The sequence below is a fragment of the Stegostoma tigrinum genome, chromosome 2 (genome assembly GCF_030684315.1).
Source record: "Stegostoma tigrinum isolate sSteTig4 chromosome 2, sSteTig4.hap1, whole genome shotgun sequence".
NCBI classification, from domain to species: Eukaryota; Metazoa; Chordata; class Chondrichthyes; order Orectolobiformes; family Stegostomatidae; genus Stegostoma; species Stegostoma tigrinum.
Window position 1 is genome coordinate 109,325,365 of NC_081355.1, and position 12,875 is coordinate 109,338,239.

A 12,875-nucleotide genomic window follows, 5' to 3' on the forward strand; every position below is an offset into this window, starting at 1 on the left:
CTTCGCCTTGATGAACATTCAAAAAAAGTTACCAATATGGAAATGACAGCAATATACTCACAATTTTGCAATGGAGAAATACTTTATTGATAAGCTGAAGCTGCAAAAACCTTGGGTGTAGCATGTCAGTTTTGGGACCATGTATTACCTCAGAGCTGGGCAATTGGGCCTCCTCTCCATCAACACCAAACTGTTAAACTCTTTCTACAATCTACAATGTAAAGTATGCTTCTGAGAACATTATTTACATTGAACCTAAATGTCAAAATCTTGTTTCAGCTCCTCCTAAGTACCATTGGAAATTATTTTATTTGTGAGACTCACACCAAAGCATTATTCACACCACTCTGTTTTAATGAGCTTTTAATTAACGGCACTAAGCAGAATAGTGATCATAAGTAAAGTCAGAGTCAATCATCCACACTTACTGTAAATATTTCATTGGTAATTGCTGAGGCAAATTAACTGTTAGTGCTGTGAAAGCTACTGAATCGAAAGAATGCTAGTAACAAAACCAAGGTCCAAACTTCTTTGTTGAATTTCTTTCTCTTAGAACAATGGAGCTAAGATTGACAGATTTCCATGACTACCACTGCCCCATAGTATCAGCATGTACAACATGTGGACTGTGTGGTTTGAGCAAGCTGTTCACTACCATCTTATCACCACCTTCTCAAAGACAATTAGGGATTGGCAATAACTACTGATCTCTCCAGTGATGATCACAACTCATGAATAAATCAAAATATTTTTCAGTGCATGTTACTTACCCTTAGTCAGAACATCTTTTAAAATTTGTTTACAGTATAATGTAATATTGAAGTGATGAAGAGGATTGATGAAGCTACAACTGTGGATATTGTCTATAGGGGCTTCAGTAAGGTTTTTGACAAGGTTCCGCATAGTAGACTGGTTAGCAAGGTTAGATCACAAGGAATACAGGGAGAATTAGCCATTTGGATACAAAATTGGCTCAAAGGTAGGAGAGAGAGGGTACTGGGAGGGGGTTGCTTTTCAGACTGGAGGCCTGTGACCAGTGGTGTGCCACAAGGTTCGATGCTGGGTCCACTGCTTTTTGTCATTAATATAAATTACTTGGATGTGAATGTAGAAGATATCGTTAATAAGTTTACAGATGACACCAAAATTGATGGTGTAGTGAACAGTGAGGAAGGTTACCTCAGAGTACAATGGGATCTTGATCAGATGGGCAGATCGGCCAATGGGCCAAGAGGTGGCAGATGGAGTTCAAGCTAGATAAATGTGAGGAGTTGCATGTTGGAAAGGCAAATCAGGGCTTGTATATTTAATGGTAAGATCCTGGATGGTGTTGCTGAACAAAGAGACCTTGGAGTGCAGGGTCATAGTTCCTTGACAATAGACTCACAGGTAGATAGAATAGTGAAGAAATAGTTTGGTATGCTTGCCTTTATTGGTCAGCACATTGAGTATAGAAATTGGGAGGCCATGTTCCAGCTGTACAGGACATTGGTTGGGCCGCTTTTGGAATATTATGTTCAATTCTGGTCTCCCTGCTACAGGAAGGATGTTGTAAATCTTTTCTGAACTCTTTCAAGTTTCTCAAGGATGTTGTCAGGGTTGGAGGGTTTGCGCTTTAGAAAGAGGCTGAATAGATTGGCTATTTTCCCTGGAGTATCAGAAGTTGAGGATGACCTTACAGAAATTAAAACCTTGAGGTGCCTGATAGGGTAAATAGCCAAGGTCTTTCCCCAGGGTAGAGAAGTCAAAAACTGGAGGACATATGTTTAAACTGGGAGGGGCAAGATTTAAAACGGACCTAAGGGACAACTTTTTTAACACAGAGTGTGGTGTGTGTGTGGAATGAACTGGCAGTGGAAGTGATGGAGGCTGATACAATTACATCATTTAAAAGGCATCTGGATAGGTATATGAGTAGAAAGGGTTTAAAGGGATTTGGGCCAAATACTGGCAAATGAGGCTAGATTAATATAGAAATATCTGCATGGCATGGACAAGTTGGACTGAAGGTCTGTTTCCATGCTGTAAATCTCTATGATTCTATCAGGAGATCCAACAGGATGAGCTGTACCAGATGTGGGCAGACCATGGAAATCTAGTAAACAGGGACCCCTTCTCATACTACCACCACACCCCTCCTCATCTGTTTCACTACACAGACATTTGAGCTCTGTTACTATCCGTTGGCAATCTGGGGGTTGGATCATTATTCTTTCCTTGCCAAGGATTTTATCGAGGAAAAGCATAAATAAAAAAGAATGAGAATTTAAATGATTTTGCTTTGAAGCTGTTTGAGCAAATGAAAAAGCCTTGAAGAAAAAGCTAACAACTTTCTGAAAATGCCAAACAGCTGTTACTAATTTTATCCACAGGGGGCCCATTCTTATTTTTCTGAAGCCTATGGATAGCCAAAACCAAAGTGCTTCAGGTATATTTGTAAAATTAGTTTTTCATTTTTTTGTCTTGCCTGTTGATCAATTTTGAATGTTGTTGTAACTTTTCATATGGTTCAAACGTTTATGACATTTATTTAATAATGTTAAAAGCTACTATTTCAAAGGGAGTTCAGCAAAGTACTGCTAGGGAATGTAGAATGATTCAACAGAAGCCCTCGATTATGCAACGATATACATGAAGAAGTTATTGTGTATTTTTTCTGGTCTGTCACAAAACCTATCAATCTGACATTGCTATAACTGTTATATTATCAATCTGTACACAACTTCCAGGTTTTCTGATAAAATACTGGACCATCTGTTTTAACAACTTATAATATTTCCTGCTCGTTATTACAATATCAGTAAACATCTGTAAATGTATAAAATATGCAACAAGAATAACCATCTATATGATATATTTAAACAGGAATCCCAGTTGTTTCAAAACCCTTGATTAAGAAAGTTTCCATTGTATTTTTCTCGGAAGTCTGGATCCAAAATGTGATTAATGAGCAGATATTTTTGGCTTCTGTTTCAGCTTACTCTTGTAAGTAAATTTTCACTCTCTTTGTCCTGTGGCTGTTTTCATTTGTCCCAAAAATGTCATTTCAGCAGAGCACTGCAAGAATGAACAATGCAAAGACAGGCATTTCCCAGTTACGGTTCTGCAGAATTAAGTTCACCAGACATTGGAAATTGATAGATGCTAAATTTCAAAAGGCACATTTGTAACCTTGTAGAAGATCTGGGTACAAATAAATCTTTGTGATTAGCAGCACCTGGCTTTTGTATTTTACATCACAGCTTTTCAAAATTCATCACCATAAGATGCATGGGTTACATAACAATTTTTCTCAGGTAATATATTTTTCTGTAACCTGTATACAATTATGTATAATTTCAAGAAGCTTAGACTTCCAACTGACAGCACCTTTGGTTAAGCCTCAGTTGGAAAATCAAATGTACAAGAGATGATAAGAAAGTACCAAATATTAACAGTTTTAGTTGGAAAGAGAGAAAGACTGAGCTATTTTCATTAGGTTAAAGAGATTTGAGATATGATCGAATAGAAATATTTAAATTTGTTAGAAATATTTTCATTATGATTAAATTTATCAGCAGATTGTCTTTGATATTGTTTAATGCTTTCGAGGTTTTGTTGAAGATCTCAATCTGGGCTTTGAGTCACAGAGTCATGCAGAGCACAAAGAAACTCCTCAGTCCAATTAATCTGGAGCCCAAGTTTCCCAAGTTAAATTAGCCTCATTTGCCTTTACTTCTAAACCTTCATATCCTTCCAAACCTTCATCATTCATGTACCTATCCAAATGTCTCATAGATCTTGTAACTGTACCTGTATTCATTACTTCCTCTAGAAGTTCACTCCACACACAAACCACTCTCCGTGTTAAAAAAAACTGCCCCTTATGTCCTTTTTAAATCTTTGTCCGCTAACCTTAAAATTAAGCTTCCTTGTTTTAAATTTGCACACCATAGGTGGTTGCTATTCACTCTATCTGTGCCCCTCATGATTTAAAAAAATCTTTATAAGATCATCCCTCAACCTCCTACACTCCAGTGGAAAAAAGTCCCAGCATGTCCAGCTTGCTTTTTAACTCAAACCCTCCAGTTCCAGTTACATCCTTGCAAATTTTTTTGCAACCTCTCCAATTTCCTAATATCCTTCCTATAGCAGGGCATCCAGAACTCTACACAGTGTTCCAAAGGTGGCTTCACCAATGTCCTTTACAACCGCAACATAACATTCCACTTCCTATACTTAATGGTCTGAGCAATGAAGCTAGTGCAACAAATGTCTTCTTTACCACCATGTCTACCATGAAACAACTTTCAAAGAACTACAATAATAAAATGTGAGGCTGGATGAACACAGCAGGCCAAGCAGCATCTCAGGAGCACAAAAGCTGACGTTTCGGGCCTAGACCCTTCATCAGATGAAGAGGGTCTAGGCCCGAAACGTCAGCTTTTGTGCTCCTGAGATGCTGCTTGGCCTGCTGTGTTCATCCAGCCTCACATTTTATTATCGTAGTTCTTTGAAAGTTGTTTCATGGTAGACATGGTGGTAAAGAAGACATTTGTTGCACTAGCTTCATTGCTCAGACCATTAAGTATAGGAAGTGGAATGTTATGTTCTAGGCCCGAAACGTCAGCTTTTGTGCTCCTGAGATGCTGCTTGGCCTGCTGTGTTCATCCAGCCTCACATTTTATTATCTTGGAATCTCCAGCATCTGCAGTTCCCATTATCTCTGATACTACTTCAAAGAACTACGTACCTGAAGCCCTAGGTGTCTCTGTTTGACAACACTCCCAGGGCCCTATCATTAACTGTATAGGCAACCTTGCATTCATCCAAATTAAACTCCATCTGCCACTCGTTGGTCCATTGGCCCAATTGATTAAGATCCTTTTGCAATCTTAGATAACCTTCTTCACTGTCTACTACACCACCAAATTCAGTGTCATCTGCAAACTTATTAAATTCCTAAATTCTCATCTAAATTATTACTTGTTATATTTGTCCAGAACTGTGTCTCTATGTTGAATTTCGATTATGCAGTCTGAAAACATGCAAAAGATTGATTAGTAGTTATTAAAATCATTAAAACATGCTCAATAAATCTACTTGAAAATCCAGATTGAATGAGCAGATTTTCATCATTACCTACAGCAAACTGCTCACATTGTAGCTATTATTGAAGGTAATTAATTAAATCTGCTGGTTTGTTGAAAAGACACAAACTATATATTGACATGACTATGATGTCATCAATCTCAATTAATAATGACTTACAAATTGTACTGTAAAGAGCAGTGCTCTTAGTTTAAATAAATATCATTGTTTCCAATCTGTTCACAATGTGCAGAATTGCTGGTGAAACTCAGCAGATCCTGCAACATCTTTGAGGAGAAAGCAAGTTAATGTTTCAAGTCCAGTGACTCTTTATCAGGAGTTCTGATGTGACCTAATGAAGAGTCATTGGACTCAAAACATTAACTCTGCTTTCTTAACACAGCTGCTGCCAGATCTGCCGAGTTTCACCTGTTTTTCACAAAAACGCCTGTTTTTGTTTCAGACCTCCAGCATCTGCAATTCTTTGTTTTATGTTCACAGTATAAATGCCTGCATTAGTTTTAAGGTATGCAACAAAAAAAATCTTGCTCTACAATGTAAGCCTAATTGGACGCATGACCTGTGAAATATGTAGTTATCTTTGGGAGGAACCAGTCACTCTCATTGTATAGTTTCAAAATATGACATAATTGGGGTTTTTATTGTGCAATTTTGGATCTGTTGTAAAAGATCAATAATTTTAATACTACCAAGTCTTCAATACAGCTGTCAGAAAGTTGCTGGAATAGCCTTTGCTATATCCAATGCCTTCTGCTATTTCTTGAGATTTCATGGACCAAATCCAATTGGGTGAAAACTGCCATCAATGATGTTCGAGACCTGGAAGGAAATTGAGATGGACAATCCACATGATAGTTCTGGTTGAGGATGGATGCAAATACTTTAGCCTGGTCTTTTTCACTGATGTGCTGGTCATCCACTTAATTGAGAATGGGGATATTTGTGGAATCTCCTTTTCCTGTTAGTTGTTTGGTTATCACCCACCATTCACAACTGGATGTTGCATGATTTCATAGGTTGATGAACCACTTAGTTCTGCCTCTTGCATGCTGCTTCCTCTGTGTGACATACGAATAACCCTTGTTGAAAGTTCACTAGATTGACACATCATTTTGAGATGTGTTTGGTGCTAATCCTGGCACGCCATTCTCCATTTTTGGCTATATTATGGTTAATCTCTCAGCATGATGATAATAGTAATGATACAGTGGAGTAATATGCCATACCAGATTATAGTTGAATACAATATTGCTGCTACTGCTGTTAGCTAACAGAGCTTCATGAATGCCCATTGAGACCATGTCATGACAGGGCCTGTCATGTTGGTATGGGTAAAGAACTAGGTCATGAACTCATGGACGTTCATATCTTTGCTATAAGGATGACAGTAAATGTGGCTGATTATTGACACTGACAACTGTGAGGTGATTGCTGATGGCCAGAACTTCTATAGGTTGTCTATTTTTAATGGTATTAAAAGCAGTGAGCATTAATAGAAAGCTAGGCTGAATATGAAGGGGACCCAAAGAAAAATAGAGGAAAGTAATAATACACTTGCTCAACCCTGTATCTTTGCAGCAAGGTGCCAGTGGCCATTATGCCAGGTGGGAATCCTGAACCACACCAAATAATGCATAACACAGAGTTGACCACTATGTCACAAACGATGGATGTGCAAGACAAAAGGCTGGCAGAAGGTTTGGTGTGAGTTTTTTTGAAAATATCTGGAAATAAGAATCTACTGATGGCCATGAAATCATTGCCAACTGTTGGAAAAACCCATCTGGTGTGCTAATGTCCTTCAGGGAAGGAAATCTGCCATCCTCCCCTGGTCTGGCCAATGCGTGACTTCAGATCCACAACAATGTGGTTGGCTCTCAACTGCCCGTGAAATGGCCTAGAAAGCCAATCAGTTCAAAGGCAAAAAGAGCAACAAAGGACAGGCAATAAATACTGGCTAACCAGCGAAGCCCATGTCCCACAACTGAATTTAAGAAAAGGTTTTGGCAGGTCCGACAGCCAGCAGTGCATTTTACGTCAAAGTTTAACTTTGCAAACTGCAAAGCCAACGTTGCCTGTCCACACAATCTATTTAAAATCTCTATAAGCCATTACCACAGATAGAACAGATTAGGGATTTTGTGAATTCTATGAATAACTGAAACAGACGTAAATTCTCAAAACACGATAACTTCTCCAAAATGCAGTAAAGGTGTTACATACCCTATTACTTCAGAAAAATCAATTCCAGTCACTTACTATCAAGATTTGATTAACAATCATTTTTATTTTACCTGGAGATATTGGTGACCGTGTATGCAGCCATTTCTTTCTCACAGTTCTTTGCTCGTGTACATTTAATCAGAGTGACTAGACCACCAGACATCACAGAAGATTTCTATCAGGGACATCAGGACTCAAGACTTCAATTTATTAGCAGCAAAAATCTAATTTAACCTTCAAAGCTGACAATTTCCAGAAATGTAAAGCCTGGCAATGCAACCTGTTCTTTGGTTCTCCCTTAAATCATAAATACATAAACTCAGCCAAACCTGTGGCATTACCTGATGTGAATATCTATCTCAGAGAGAAGAAAAGAGAAATGATGGACTGTGACAAGCTATTTGCATACACAATGGGGCACTGGCAGATGCCTGGAAACAAATGTTTCTCCTCCAACCAACTGGCTATTTTACAGTTTGTTGAGGAAGAATAAAATGGAGAAGAAACCTGAATCCAAGAAAGTAACAGAGATAGTAGGGACTGCCGATGCTGGAGAATCTGAGATAACGCAGTGTGAAGCTGGATGAACACAACGGGACAAGCAGCATCAGAGGGGCAGGAAAGCTTGACGTTTTGGGTTGGGACCCTTCTTCAGAAAAGCTTCACACTGTGTTATCCAAGAAAGTAATGGCAGGTTTCGAAAAACTAATGAGTATCAGCTGGTATGGATGTAAGATTCATACAATTTGCCACATATTTCTATATCCGGGGAGATAACGAAAGGAGATCAAATATGTCTCTTAGGGGAAAATGTGGAAAAATCAGACTGAGAGATTCTTCCTTCCCCATTTCAACCAAATCATTTTCTCACTGCCTCAGTTAAAGGCTGCAAAGTAATCTCTAATTATCTTTTTTTTTCTTAAAAAAATGGAAAAAAAGAAAATTAGAATAAAATTACACATAAAAAGAGAAAATACATAATAACCCACATGTCCAAGTCCTTATTAACAAACTGAAATGATTTATACATACATTTGGAAGTGTTTAATTTTCCTTTTGAATTGCATCCATCCAGTTGTTGATGTTAAAACTCTGGGACTCTTGTTCTGCCAACAAAGATGTGACAAAGCCGATCTCCCATCAAACCATGGAGTATGTTGCAAATCCAAATCTGTTCAAAATTTAAAAAATTTAGGAAAGGAAGTGATTGATATTTTAAAATGTATCAGTTCTTTTTCTGAGATCAGTTGCTTTTCTGTGGGTCCTCCTTGGGGCATCAGCAAACCCATGCTAGCTCACAGTGGAGCAAGGACTTTCTTGCTGCCAGGCAAAGATATAAACAGGGAGACTGTGAATTCTGCCCCTTTCACCAGGAGCAGCTTGGAGCCACATCACCTTCCCACAACCAAACTTCATTTAGCATAGAGCAAACATCTTGTGAATGCTTTTCCATCTTACCCAACTCAAGTTGTACAGTATTTACCAAAACCACCCTATCGAATATGTCACAGGCTCAAAGGGGTCAAGAGTCAATCAGACAAAAAGAATGATGGTTGACTCATAGCCAACATCTGTTAATCGGTTCATATTTCATCAAAGAGGGTGTAATTGATTAGATCAGTGACCTGGGAAATACTAAGCCAAATAAATCTCTCTCTTTTCTCAAAGCTGGCAGCAAATGCTATAAAATCAAACAACTAAACTACATTCTTCTTCAGTGGCTTTTACCATCACTGACTTCTTGATTGGACTTTCCTCATCTATCCTGCCTTAATTTGGAAAGTTTCGAGATAGTAAAAGAATGGTACTGGGATAGGTTGGTCTATCAACAGACACCTGCCCATCAGGAATAAAAACCGAAAGAACAGCGGATGCTCTAAATCACGAACAGAAACAGAAGTTGCAGGAAAAGCTCAGCAGGTCTGGCAGCATCTGTGAAAAAAAAAATCAGTGTCAACTGCTACTAATCAGTAGCAGTGACCCTACCTACCCCTCAGGACACTGGTTTGCTGCAACCATCAATACAGCCTTGATCCCCTTGCCTATCTAACTAGGGTGGACTGGCAATCAAATGTTTACATTTTTTTAAGAATTGTATAGCAACCAAACAACGTTAAATTTAAATTCACAGACGAATATATCATGAATAGTAATCCAAGAACCTAAGGCAGAGATTGAACTAATCAGAGCTGTATCTGGTTGACAGCCATGCAGTACAAACATTTTGATTGGTTCTCCTTCCACTTTTCAAACGTTATAGGGATTCAAAGCTCAGGCAGCTAAGCTTCTGCTAAGGGCAGGTGGAAAGGAGGGAGAAAACTCAGCAATGTCTGGGTTCACTGACACCCTAAAGCTAAAGCTGCAACTGCTACACAAAGGTACAAACACACAGATAAGGAGCATGAGTATGTCCTTCAAACCAACTCCATCGTTCAACATGATTACTGATGAACTGATTTACTCCAGTTACCTGCCTATCCATGATAAATATTCACCTCCATTTCCTTCCGACCAAGAACCTGACTCAGCAACAGATGGAGGTGGAGGTCATTGATTTAGGAAGCTGAGCAGCTCACCAGGATCTTCACCAGCATTGACAATGGTGAGGGAAGGCAGTGGGTGCAGTCAAACAGATTTTCACTGAAATAAGAGGGTGTCTTTGGTGGAAGGCTACAGGCTACTAGACTAGACTAGGTGGGATTGAGGTTCACAAGGAAGAGGTATTAGAAATCCTACAGAGGGTGAAGATAGATAAGACTTCTGGGCCAGATGGGATTTATCCTAGGATCCTTTGGGAAGCCAGGGAGGAGATTGCCGAGCCTTTGGCATTGATCTTTAACTCGTCATTGTCTACAGGAATAGTGCCAGATGACTGGAGGATAGCAAATGTGGTTCCCCTGTTCAAGAAGGGGAGTAGAGACAACCCTGGTAATTATAGACCAGTGAGCCTTACCTCAGTTGTTGGTAAAGTGATGGAAAAGGTTATAAGGGATAGGATTTATAGTCATCTAGAAAAGAATAAATTGATTAGGGATAATCAGCATGGTTTTGTGAAGGGAAGGTCGTGCTTCACAAACCTTATTGAGTTCTTTGAGAAGGTGACCAAACAGGTAGATGAGAGTAAACCGGCTGATGTGGTGTATATGGATTTCAGCAAGGCGTTCGATAATGTTCCCCACAGTAGAATATTGTACAAAATGCGGAGGAATGGAATTGTGGGAGATATAGCAGTTTGGATCAGAAATTGGCTTGCTGAAAGAAGACAGAGGGTGGTAGTTGATGGGAAATGTTCATCCTGGAGACCAGTTACTAGTGGTGTACCGCAAGGGTCGGTGTTGGGTCCACTGCTGTTTGTCATTTTTATAAATGACCTGGATGAGGGCGTAGAAGGATGAGTTAGTAAATTTGCAGACGACACTAAGGTCGGTGGAGTTGTGGATAGTGACGAAGGATGCTGTAGGTTGCAGAGAGTCATAGATAAGCTGCAGAGCTGGGCTGAGAGGTGGCAAATGGAGTTTAATGCAGACAAGTGTGAGGTGATGCACTTTGGTAGGAGTAACTGGAAGGCAAAGTACAGGGCTAATGGTAAGATTCTTAGCAGTGTAGATGAGCAGAGAGATCTCGGTGTCCATGTACACAGATCCTTGAAAGTTGCCACCCAGGTTGACAGGGCTGTTAAGAAGGCATACAGTGTTTTAGCTTTTATTAATAGAGGGATCAAGTTCCGGAACCAAGAGGTTATGCTGAAGCTGTACAAAACTCTGGTGCGGCCGCACTTGGAGTATTGTGTACAGTTCTGGTCACCGCAATATAAGAAGGATGTGGAAGCTTTGGAAAGGGTGCAGAGGAGATTTACTAGGATGTTGCCTGGTATGGAGGTAAGGTCTTACGAGGAAAGGCTGAGGGACTTGAGGCTGTTTTCATTAGAGAGAAGAAGGTTGAGAGGTGACTTAATTGAAACAGATAAAATAATCAGAGGGTTAGATAGGGTGGATAGGGAGAGCCTTTTTCCTAGGATGGTGACGGCGAGCATGAGGGGGCATAGCTTTAAATTGAGGGGTGAAAGATATAGGCAGATGTCAGAGGTAGTTTCTTTACTCAGAGAGTAGTAAGGGAATGGAATGCCTTGCCTGCAACGGTATTAGATTTGCCAAGTTTAGGTACATTTAAGTCATCATTGGATAAGCATATGGACCTATATGGAATAGTGTAGGTTAGATGGGCTTGAGATCAGTATGACAGGTCGGCACAACATGGAGGGCCGAAGGTCCTGTACTGTGCTGTGATGTCCTATGTTCTATGTTCTAAGATGGTGAGAAGGGGGAGCAGATAGAAAAGGATATTGTGCAGCCCAATATAATCCATAGGATCATTCCATGTGAATACTGTAATTAATTCCTTGTTTGTCCTTAATTTCCCTTCCTCTTGACAGTGTCCTTTCGCTACTGGAATAAAAATTCCCTGTTTCATGATTGTTGGACCTTCCATGTGTTCAAATTTCATGTTGCATCTGTCTTAAAAATGTTCAAAATCTCAGATTCCACCAATATTTGAGAAAGAAAGGGAGATCCAAAAGCTCCCAACCTTCAGTAAGAAAGAAATTCAGTCTAAAGTGGTGATCCCTTACTTTTAAATGGTGACCCCAATGTCTAGATTCTCCCACAATAGGAAAAATCCTTCCCATATCCCTCTGTCAACAGCCCTCAAGATCTTGTATGTTTTAATAATGACGTACCTTTATTATAATTGAGGAATTACAGGAAGTTATGGTATGAGGGACATAAGCCATTTTGTACGCCACTCCATAATTAGTTGGTTAAACACAGAAACATAGAAGATAGGGGCAGGAGGAAGCCATTTGGCCCTTCGAGCCTGCTCCACCAATCTCACGATCATGGCTGATCATCCAACTCAATAGTCTAATCTTGCTTTCTCCCCATAATCTTTGGTCCCATTTTCTGTTGGCCTGTTCTGTGCTGTACTGTTCTATGTTCTATAGGGTGCATACATGAGGATCAATGGTCGGCACAACATTGTGGGCTGAAGGGCCTGTTCTGTGCTGTACTGTTCTATGTACTGTTCTATGTTCTATTTTCCCCAACTGCTACATCTAACAGCCTCTTGAATACATTCACTGTTTTAGCATTAAATACTTCCTGTGGTATTGAATTCCATGGACTCACCACTCTTTGGTGAAGAAATGCCTCCTCATCTCCATCTTAAATCATCTACCCTGAATCCTCATACTGTGACTCCATGGTTCAAGCCATGAATGGTGTTGTATAACTGAACAACATATATGGAGGAGGAGGTTCCACAAATATCCCAATCCTCCCAATGGGGGAGCCAAGCACATCAGTGCAAAAGATAAGGCTAAAGCATGTGCAACAATCTTCAGCCAGAAGAGCCAAATGGATGATCCTGCTGTCTTCCCCAGTATCACAGATGCCAGTGTTCAGCCAAATCGATTCACTCCATGTGATATCAAGAAACACTTGGAGGCACTGGACTTTTGTCAAGTCTATGGGCCCGATCTATATTTCAGCAATAGTACTGAGGAG

The 12,875-nt window shown here is 39.7% G+C and overlaps 1 long non-coding RNA gene across 1 annotated transcript in view; it reads right to left on the reverse strand.

Moving 5' to 3' along the window:
* Positions 1–300: 300 nt before the first annotated feature.
* LOC125448570 (uncharacterized) overlaps positions 301–12,875 on the reverse strand; it is a 54,707-nt gene continuing 42,132 nt past the window's right edge. The window contains exons 3-4 of the long non-coding RNA XR_007246735.2: positions 8,347–8,485; positions 301–3,057 (exon numbers count right to left, since the gene is read on the reverse strand). This is a non-coding gene — a long non-coding RNA (uncharacterized LOC125448570). The remainder of the gene's footprint in view (positions 3,058–8,346; positions 8,486–12,875) is intronic.